The sequence below is a fragment of the Pleurodeles waltl genome, chromosome 1_1 (assembly GCF_031143425.1).
Source record: "Pleurodeles waltl isolate 20211129_DDA chromosome 1_1, aPleWal1.hap1.20221129, whole genome shotgun sequence".
NCBI classification, from domain to species: domain Eukaryota; kingdom Metazoa; phylum Chordata; class Amphibia; order Caudata; family Salamandridae; genus Pleurodeles; species Pleurodeles waltl.
In genome coordinates, this window is record NC_090436.1 from 359559712 (window position 1) to 359569455 (window position 9744).

General features: G+C 45.2%; 1 pseudogene; it reads right to left on the minus strand.

Moving 5' to 3' along the window:
- Nucleotides 1-3604: 3604 nt before the first annotated feature.
- On the minus strand, nt 3605-8312 carry LOC138261414 (ribonucleoside-diphosphate reductase subunit M2-like; annotated as a pseudogene).
- Nucleotides 8313-9744: the final 1432 nt, after the last annotated feature.

Sequence of the window (9744 nt, forward strand, 5' to 3'; positions counted from 1 at the left end):
CCTACTCTCAAACCAAGACTGTGGTCATCAAGTACATCGAATCCTATTCACTACTTGTGAATAACGCAATATGCACATAGACGGCATGCCTGGCTCACATTGACATCCTACACCAAGCTATCACCCCACTCTTATTGGGGCATAGCTATCAAAGCACAGCTGTCCTCACTTTTACTCCTGCCTCCTTTGAAGCGTACAAGCACGACAGAGCTCTCCCAGCTTTGCGGAAAATCTCCTGAGACTTTGGTCCACCAGATATGTATTTGCAAAGCTAGCATACAAGATCGAAGGTCTATTCTATGATCAGTTTGGAATCAGAGGGGGTTACGTTGGATTAGGCCAATACTAGCTTGCTTTAACGCAACAGACATGCAGCTTAGCTGTAGGCTCACAAGATACATCATCAGCCTTGACCAGATTTTACTAGCGCGCCAGACGTTTCTGCCCCTGTGATTCACCATGATCTGGATTAAGGGCCCCCACACAACCTTTGCAATAGTGACTCTTTATAATATCCATGGGTGGAAACCATCCACCTGGGACATTAGCAGTTCTTTTTTATCTAAAGGGATATGTTGGCCACACCTTTATGTTTTACCCATTGTAATGATCTGATGTGTTTTTATGCTGCTTTCTGTCTAACAGCACTCAGTGCTAAGGTTTTAATTAACTATGCACTTAAAAAAATTAACTTGAACTTGAACCTTGTCATCCTTTAGAGAGTACGGCTATGTTACAGTCACTGACTATGTACAACAAGAAATTATTCATCCCGCTTTTCACAGGTACTGTAGTTGAGACAGAGTTGGGGGGCCATATTGCTTTAACTGTGGTACTGTGGCAGGGCACTTCCCAGTACTCAGGTCAAAAATCCCTGCTAAATCAATCCCCTTTACACAGCATTCTAGTAATGGCCTAGGGCTTGTTAGGCATTTGAAAGAACCAGGGTCTGCCTTTGGTTTACTTTTGAAGAATCATCTGGATATCTTTTTGAAGAGTCAGGTGAAGTGAGTGGGGAAGTCATGTTAGCTCATTATGAGGATCTATGCTTGTGCATAATCGGTGTGCTCAGGAGTGCCCAAATGGTTCGATAGGCATTGCTTTGCTGCTAATCACTGGTTAAGGAAGACTCTCTCAACCAAACCAAAAGACCCTATTATTGTCTGCAAAGCCCAAAGGTTTTATAAAATTACTTTGAAGTTAAGGAAGGAGACACTAAATGAAAAGGATTGGGAAATCTTAGAAAATGCTGTGTTCTCCAAGAACAGCAAAGTGTTCTGGGATATGGTCAAAAGCATTAGGCAAAGGGATGCCTCATCAAACTCCTTCTTGAGCACAATTTACTGGGCCCTGAAAGGGTTAGGCATTTTAGAGCCATCTATCATTTAGCAGAAAGGAAGAAACAAGGTAAGTTACTTTGACAAAAAATTAATGAGCCACCTACTCTGTCTGTTACCTTATTGAAAGTGCTGGAGGCCATCAGGCAAAGCCGTGGTGGCATAGTCCCAGGGCCGGATTGGGTCCCTATGGACCTCATCAAATGTAATGTGACCTGTGGGACCCCCTGTTTAAGGATACATTCAACAATTGGCTGTGCAGCAGGATCCCATATTTGTGGGCTCTTCTAACCATAGTTCCCATCTTTAAAAAAGGGGATCGTATGTCAACCAAATGTTGTCGCCCCTTATCCCTTATTGATAGCACTGGTATGATCTTGGGAAGGGTGATTTTAAATAGTTTGAGACGTTGGGTAAAATAAAATAATGTTCTGTGTCCCCATCAATATAGGTTTCTATCGGGGCTAGGTACAGTGGAACAATGCCTGAACTTGCACTTGACTGTTGGCAAGTATACCATTGCCAGGCTCTGCCCACTCTACCTGGCCTCCATGGACATCTCAATAGCATTTCATTACGTTAAAGAGACTAAGCTTTGGCTGATGCTGTTGGATCTGGAGGTTGTGGTTGCACTGGTAATTTTTTTGCTTTTACCTTCATTGGAACCTACCTGCTAAAGTCCGATTTGTCCCGGCAGGAGAAAAGTCAGACATCTTCCTGTTAGCTAGAGGAGAGCATTGGGGTTGCATTTAGGCCCTGCTGTTCTATTCTCTACATTAATAACCTGAGCTCCTTCTTGGTTAGTGCAACCAGTGATATCCCAAAGATAGGGAAATAGCTTGTCCCGGCGCTATTCTATGCAGATGACACAGTACTTATGGCACTGACCCCATGAGCACTTTGCATATTAGTGGTTTCTTTCATGACCTTTATGAGTAAATTAGACTTAATCACCGATTTTTTAAAGTCTCATATTATGACTTGTGGCCCAGGAAGGAGAAATGTTCCTAAATTATCGATCAGTAGCCAACCCCTAACTAGTGTTAAGAAGTTGTGCTACCTGTGAGTCGTTCTTGCCTTCTCAGGTGCTTGGCAGTCACAGGTTATAAACTCAAGCCTGGAGCTCAATAAGTCGTCAGGAGCAATATTTAATCGCCATCAGGTGGCAGGTAGAGGGACCATTTCTCCCCGCTTGTATACATATATAATTCTCAGTGCATTACAGAGCTCTGTTTAGAGCAGTGATTTCTTCCACCACTACTCATTTTGTTATTCACTCAGAGCTAAGCTTACAGTATATCTCCGAAAAAGTAAAGCTGGCCCCACTTCTGTTTTTGGTTAGTATTCTGGCTAATAGTGAGGCAAGTTTAGAAAAGGGACACTATACTGCACTGTCTCATTTTGAAGAAGGGCTTGTCGACTCTCTGGTTGTGTTCTGCTAATAACACCCTCAACCAGGAAGGTTTGACAGACATGTTTAAATTATCTTCTACCCTTAACAAAAGTGACAAGCAAGACGTTGAGATCCATTTCTAAGAACTCTGTCAGCCGCAGAGATTGCACGCCGAATCTCTCAGAAGCTCTATGAAGGCTCTATTAGCTCTATTACAGATTATCTCGTGACTTTAGTACCTGTTGAACCCGCGCTGTATTTAACATTAAGACGTACACATTGGGACGATCATTTCGTTTCCACTTTAGGGCTGTTATATTTGGCATCCCCATCATGTCGCGTATCCCCTACTCATCGGCAGACTTCGGAGGTCTTGCTTATTGGGCAGCTCGGACGGCCCCACAACAGCCCCGTCCACTTCAGAAGAGGTAAACCTCGACTTTAGCAGGCAGAAGCAGCAGCGCCCCATGTTTAAACCCGTGGCTCTGCTTGCATAGTCACGATAATTTCAATAAAATAAAGTGCCACGTTTATTTACAAACTATTTTAAAAAGTAAACACTAAAACCTAAAATCTGCAAGGCAGATATAGGGTTTAAAACAGCGACCTTGTACACAAAACCACAACTTGAAAGCTAAAAACACATCACTAATGCTCGTAGCTGTGCCAGTGAGATTGCAAAAAGGTCTCAAATGACAGACATGAACTAGTACCAAGTTGCTATTACTGATTTTGAGCAGACTGTCTTAAAAATGCATCAAGCCCAATATAACACCGCAAGTCCCTAAAGTCAGACACGCTGCATTTCATGCCAGTCGTGCATGCTGATCAACAAGAGCTGACTCGAGGCAGAGTTAATCGTTGTCGTAGTCATTTAGAAGTCAGCATCTAACATGAACTATTTATCTGCTGGCTTTGTCATGACACCCAGTGTTTGGTAGTCGCCCACTTGCTTCTCAAAAAAGTAAGTTTTTCCTTCCAGGGATATATTCTCCATAAAGTCAAATTGATTTTCTGCTTTGAATGCTAAAGCCCAGCTCCAACAACAGTCGATCTGCTACAAATTCAATGTACTGCTTCATTAAAGTGCAATTCATGACAATCAGGTTTACAGACAAGTTCCACGGGTGTTTTAACACGAGACATGCAAACTCACAACGAAAACCCTCATCTCTGCTGATTAGCTCATTAGAAAATGTAAGTCCTAGCATCAGTCTGCTTTTCTTGAGCCAGAGAAGAACATTCCCTTTACTACCGCAAATGCCACCACACATTCACCACATATAGCTTGTCTGTCTCCAATTAAAGACATAGCCCAGTCAGCCCTCTTTTAAACACAAGGTAGGGTTTCAATGGAACTGAAGAGAAACTCCCTTTCTTTGGAATTCTTAAAATGTATGTATTGATAAGGAGACTGTACATTTCGGAGTGTATGTTCTCCATGGCAATTTGGAAACCACAAAAAACATTGGCAAAGCCCATTGGTCTCGTCTGTACAAGGCCTATTGGCTTTGGCATTTTGTTTTGCCATGTTGTATACCATTGTGGCTGATGTTCAGCATGACTAAAACTTAGAGGCATGGAGTGTCCGAGTGGCGTGGGGGAGTAGAGTGTTGTAGAGTAGATTTGTTGGAATGTCGTAAAGTGGAGTAGGAGGAGCAGGTTGTCGTAGTGTTGAGTAAAGGAGAGTAGAGTTCAGTGGTTCAGTGGCAGAGCGTGTTTTAGATTGGAGTGGAGTGGAGGGGAACAGGGTGGAGTGGGTTGGAGTAGATTGAAGTAGCGGGTGGATTTGATTGGGGAGGAGTGGGGTAAATTGAGTGGAGTGGGGTGGATTGATGTGGATTGGAGTGGGGTGGATTGAAATGGGATGAGGTGGATGGGATTGGCGTGGATTCGAGTGGGAAGGATTAGATTGGAATGGAGTAGGGTGGATTGGATTGGAGTGGGGTGGACTTGCTTCACTGGATTGGAGTGGGGTAGATTGGACTGGAGTGGGGTGGATATGATTGGAGTTGGGGGACTTGATTGGAGTGGGGTGGACTGGATGGTTTGGAGAGGGGTGGGCTGGATGGATTGGAGTGGGGTGGATTGGATTGGGATAGAGTGGATGGATTGGAGTAGAGTGTTGTGGATTGGAGTGAGTGGTGCACGTTGGAATAAGGTGGGGTGGATTGGGGTGGAGTGGAGTAGATTGGATTGGAGTTGAGTGGGGTGAATTGAAATGGAGTAGGGCATGTTGGATTTGATTGGAGTGGGATGGATTGCATTGGGTGGGGTGGATTGGAGTGTGGTGAGTGGATAGAATGGAATGGATTTGAGTGAGGTGGATTGAACTGGGATGGGTTAGGGTGGATTGGATTGGGGTGGGGTGGATTAGAGTGGGGTACACTGGAGTGGATTAGATTGGAGTTAGGTGGCTTGGAGTGGGGTAGGCTGGATTGGAGTGTGGTAGACTGAACTGAGATGGGGTGGGCTAGATTAGAGTGGAGTAGGGTAGATTGGAGTGGAGTGGATTGGATTTGAATACGGTGGGGTGGACTGGATTGGTGTTGGGTGGATTGAATTAGGGTGGGTTAGATTGGGGTAGGGTGGATTGGATTTCAGTGGATTGCAGTGAGGTGAGATGGATTGGATCGGGGTGGGGTGGTGGGATGGACTGGAGTCGTGTTGACTGAAGTGGACTGGATTTGGGAGTATCAGGTTGGGGCTGACCGGATTGGGATATATATGGTTGGGGGTGGTGGTGTTGAGTAGATTGGAGTGAGGCAACTGGATTGAGTAGGGTGGGTTGGGGGAGTGGACTGAATTGAATGTAGTGGGTAGGGGTGGATAAGATAAGGGTGGGGTAGATGGAATTGGATTGAAGTGGGTGAATTGGGTTGGGGTGGTTGGATTGGAGTGGGGTGCATGGCTTGGAGTGGAATGAACTGTGGTGGATGGGACTGGAGTGGAGTAGACTGGATTGGAGTTGGTTGGATTGGATTTGAGTAGGGTGGGTTGGAATGGATTGGTGTAGGGTGGATTGGATTGGTGTGGGGTGGATTGATTGGAAAGGGGTGGACTGGATTGAAGTGGGGGTAGATTAACGTGGTTTGGAGTTGGGTGGATTGGGCTGGTGGAGGGTGTATTAATGTGGAATGTATTGGAGTAGGATGGACTGGGGTGGTGTACGTGGATTGGATTGTAGTAGGGTCGGTTGGATTGAAGTGGGGTGGGATAAACTGGAGTGGCGTGGGTTGGAATGGAGTGGGTTGGATTGGAGTAGGGTGGGTTGTAGTGGGGTAGATTAGACTGGAATAGGGTGGATTAGACTGGAGCGGATTGGGGTGGATTGGACAGGAGTGGATTGGGGTGGATTTGGATTGTAGTGGGGTAGATTGGATTGTAGTGGGGCAGATTGGACTGGGCTGGATTGATGTGGATTGGATTGGGGTGGGGTGGAGTGGATTGGGGTGGGGTGGAGTGGATAGTACTGGGATGGATTGTATTGGAGTGGGGTGAATTGGGCTTGAATGGGATGGATTGGGATAGGTGAGGTGGATTGGATTTGAGTGGGTCAGATTGTTTTGGTTTGGAGTGGGGCAGGGTAGAGTGGTGTAGGCTCGGGTGGGGACGACTGTTTTGAATTAAAGTGGGACAGATTAGAGTGGGGCAGATTGATATGGATTGGACTGGGGCAGGCTGTTTTGGATTGAAGTGGGGCAGATGGTTTTGGATTGGAGTGATGCAGATTGGAGTGGGGCAAATTTAAGTGGGACAGATTGCTTTGGACTGAGTAGGCAGACTGGAGTGGAGCAAATTGTTTTTGGATTGCAGTGGGGCAAATTGGAGTGGAGCAGATTGTATTATGGTGGATCGAAATGAGGTGGATTGGGTTAGTGTGGGGTAGATTGGATCAGAGTGGGGTAGGCTGGATGGGAGTGGGGTGAATTGGGACTGAGTGGGGTGGATTGGGGTGAGGTGGATTGGAGTGGGATGTATTATTTTGGATTGGAGTGGGGTGGGGTGGATTAGATTGGAGTGGGACAGATTGTTTTGGAGTGGAGTGGGGCAGAATGGATTTGGGAGGATTGGAGTGGGGCAGATTGTTTTGGATTGGAGTGTGACAGATTGAGTGGGGCAGAGTCGAGTGGGTCACATTGTTTTGGATGGGAGTGGGGCAGATTGTTTTGGATTAAAGTGGGGCAGATTGGAGAGAGGTGGGCTGGAGTGGAGCAGATTGTTTTGGATTGAAGTGGGACAGAAGGTTTTGGATTGCAGTGGGGCAAATTGGAGTGGGTTAGATTGTTTTGTATTGGAGTGGGTCAGATTGTTTTGTATTGAAGTGGTGCAGATTGGAGTTGGGTAGATAGGGGAAGGGCATATTGTTTTGGTTTGGAGTAAGGCATATTGGATTGGAGTGGGGCAGATTGTTTTGGATTAGAGTGGGGCAAATTGGAGTGGGGAAAATTAGATTGGAGTGAGTTGGGAGGATTGGAGTGGGGTGGGTTGTACTGGATTGGGGTGAGTAATCTGAATTGTAGTGGGTTGGATTGGTGTGGGTAAAGTGGGGTGGACTGGGGTAGATTGTAGTGGGGTGGATTGGAGTGTGGTGGATTGGGGTGTACAGCATGATTATGTGTTAAAGCATCATTTCATAACTTACACATAAAAAAGAAACATCACATTGCAATATTTCGAGCAAGATGATCTTTTGAGAAGAGCTTCCACGAGCAAAAATAAAATGAAACATGAGTGGGACATGAGAAAAGACAAGTTCGCAAAATAAGAAAAAGTTAGCTTTAAAAGAGAAAACTTTGCCATTTTGTTTGTCCTGCTGGGAATATTTTTGCCAGTCACAAGCCTTCTGTTTGCAGGCCACTAGAAGTTAAAAAAAACAATATCGTACCTTGATCACCTCGGGAGCAGTAGACAGTCACTGATTAAGTTAAATCAATCAGTGCCTGGTCCCTGCGTGACAGAGAGGAACGGAAATGATGCTAGGCCTGAAGTAGATGCATTACAATGCTGTAAAGAAAAGTGACAGTTGGGCTCCAAGCACTTTACTGTACACAACAGAGTCTCTGCATATGCACTCACAGACTCGACCCTAAAAACAGCAGGCTTCTGTGAGTAGCACTTCTTGACCTCTTGACTAAAACGTTCAGCCAGGTTCACAATGCCATCGCTGGCTGCAAAGAACTCCAGGCATAAAGTATCGCTTTATATCGCTCGTTGAACTTCAGAGATTCCCAGTGCTGCAGGTTTTTTGAAAGATCAACCTCCTCTGCCATCCAAAATGAGGATTCAGCTTTTTGTACATCTGCTACATGTCGTGATACTTGATGGGGAAGACGACAAAAGCGTTGAAAGCTCTCTTTAAGCAGAGGCTCCTCCTGCACCTACGACAGCCAGCTCACTTTACTCTTCACCATTTTCTTCTCGGCTTCATTGAAGATGTTTTGTGCTGCCTTGGTGGTCAGTACCCGGGTGCTGCTGAGGGTGGGTGCTGTGTCTTCCTTGTCAGTCAGAGCCAAACTCTTGAGAGGAGACAGACCCAGGTTCTCGTTTTTAGCAGACAATGAGTTGCAGTTAAAAATCATGTTGAGAAGATTATGGGCGTCAATATGAGTTGCTGCCCGCTGAACTCATTGCTGCCACTTAACTGCCAGTGTGGTGAAGTCCCCTCTTGCCTTATTATGATTTTCCAGTTGGGCCGGTGGGCAGAAGCAGTGTTTCCCCCTGCCGGCCCAGCAGGAAACAGGGCCTTTACATTGACGCTGGCTTGTAATAGAGCCAGCGCCAATGCGGCGGTGCGGCAGGTGCAGAAGCATCTGTCACACATTTCACTGCCGGTAATTCGGGCAGTGAAATGCACAACCGGGCTGTGCATGGGGGCCCGTGCACTACCCATGCCAAGTGCATGGGCAGTGCGGGTGCCCCATGGGGACCCTGAGTCACCCATTCCTCCAGCTTTTCCCTGGCAGTGTAAACCACTAAGAAAAGGCTGGGGTAACTGGATTCATAATCCCCAGGAGGATTACAAACGCCGAGACCACCAGTCTGCTGGCTGGCGGCAGCCTGGCGGTGGTGGCATTTCAAACATGGTGGCTCCGCCATGTTCATAATATCACGGTGATACGAACAGCTACCGTGAGTATGGCAGTCCCAGGACTGCCAGACTCATTATAAAGGCCATAGAGAGTTTGTTTATCCTGCCATTACCTCTGAGTATTTTCACTGACAGTCTCAAGATATTCATTAAATGTAAAACAAAGGGGAAAAAGAAATGGGAATCTTGAATATTAAAGGAAAAGATTCAGGAAAGGAAATTAACATGAGGAAAAGCTAATAAAAAAGGAGGGGAACCATCATAGTAATAGAAAAAGTAAGGACATTTTGCAAATACAAGAGGGAAACAAGGAATATTTACAGGATTGTAAGAGAACAAGAGAGAAAACATGAGAGGAAAATGGAGAAAGAAAACATTTTGGCTTTGTAATAATAATACACATTCAAACCTTTAGAGATACTACATGGACAGAAGCATCAAAGGCCTTCCGTATTTGCATGTAGACATTCCTGGTGGTGATATCCCATATGACTCCGACTCCCTGTTGAACTCAGAGCTGATGAAAATCATACAACAAACATTTTGTAACATACGATGAAGACTGATAAAAATTTAAAGAAGTGTATTTCCTGAGCAAGTGGAAGCATTATTAGCTCAGTACTGAGAACCACTCAGTAAAAGTGATTTTTAAACATGAGTTTTCAAACATGGCTGTAGAACCATTCCTGCCCCAGTTTCCATACTGGTGACAGTGCCATTAGTGAATTAAGAGACAAGACAGCTGTCATGTGAGCCCTGTATGCTTCCCAAATCATTATTGAGCAACATTGTGGTCTATCAAATCAAACACTAGGTTTTTATAGAGCTGGTATTCTGATATCATGTTTTCGAAAGTACTTTAACATTTAATTATGAAGAAAATGGAATTTTAGTCAAATAAAATATTTACTTAAGATCACACA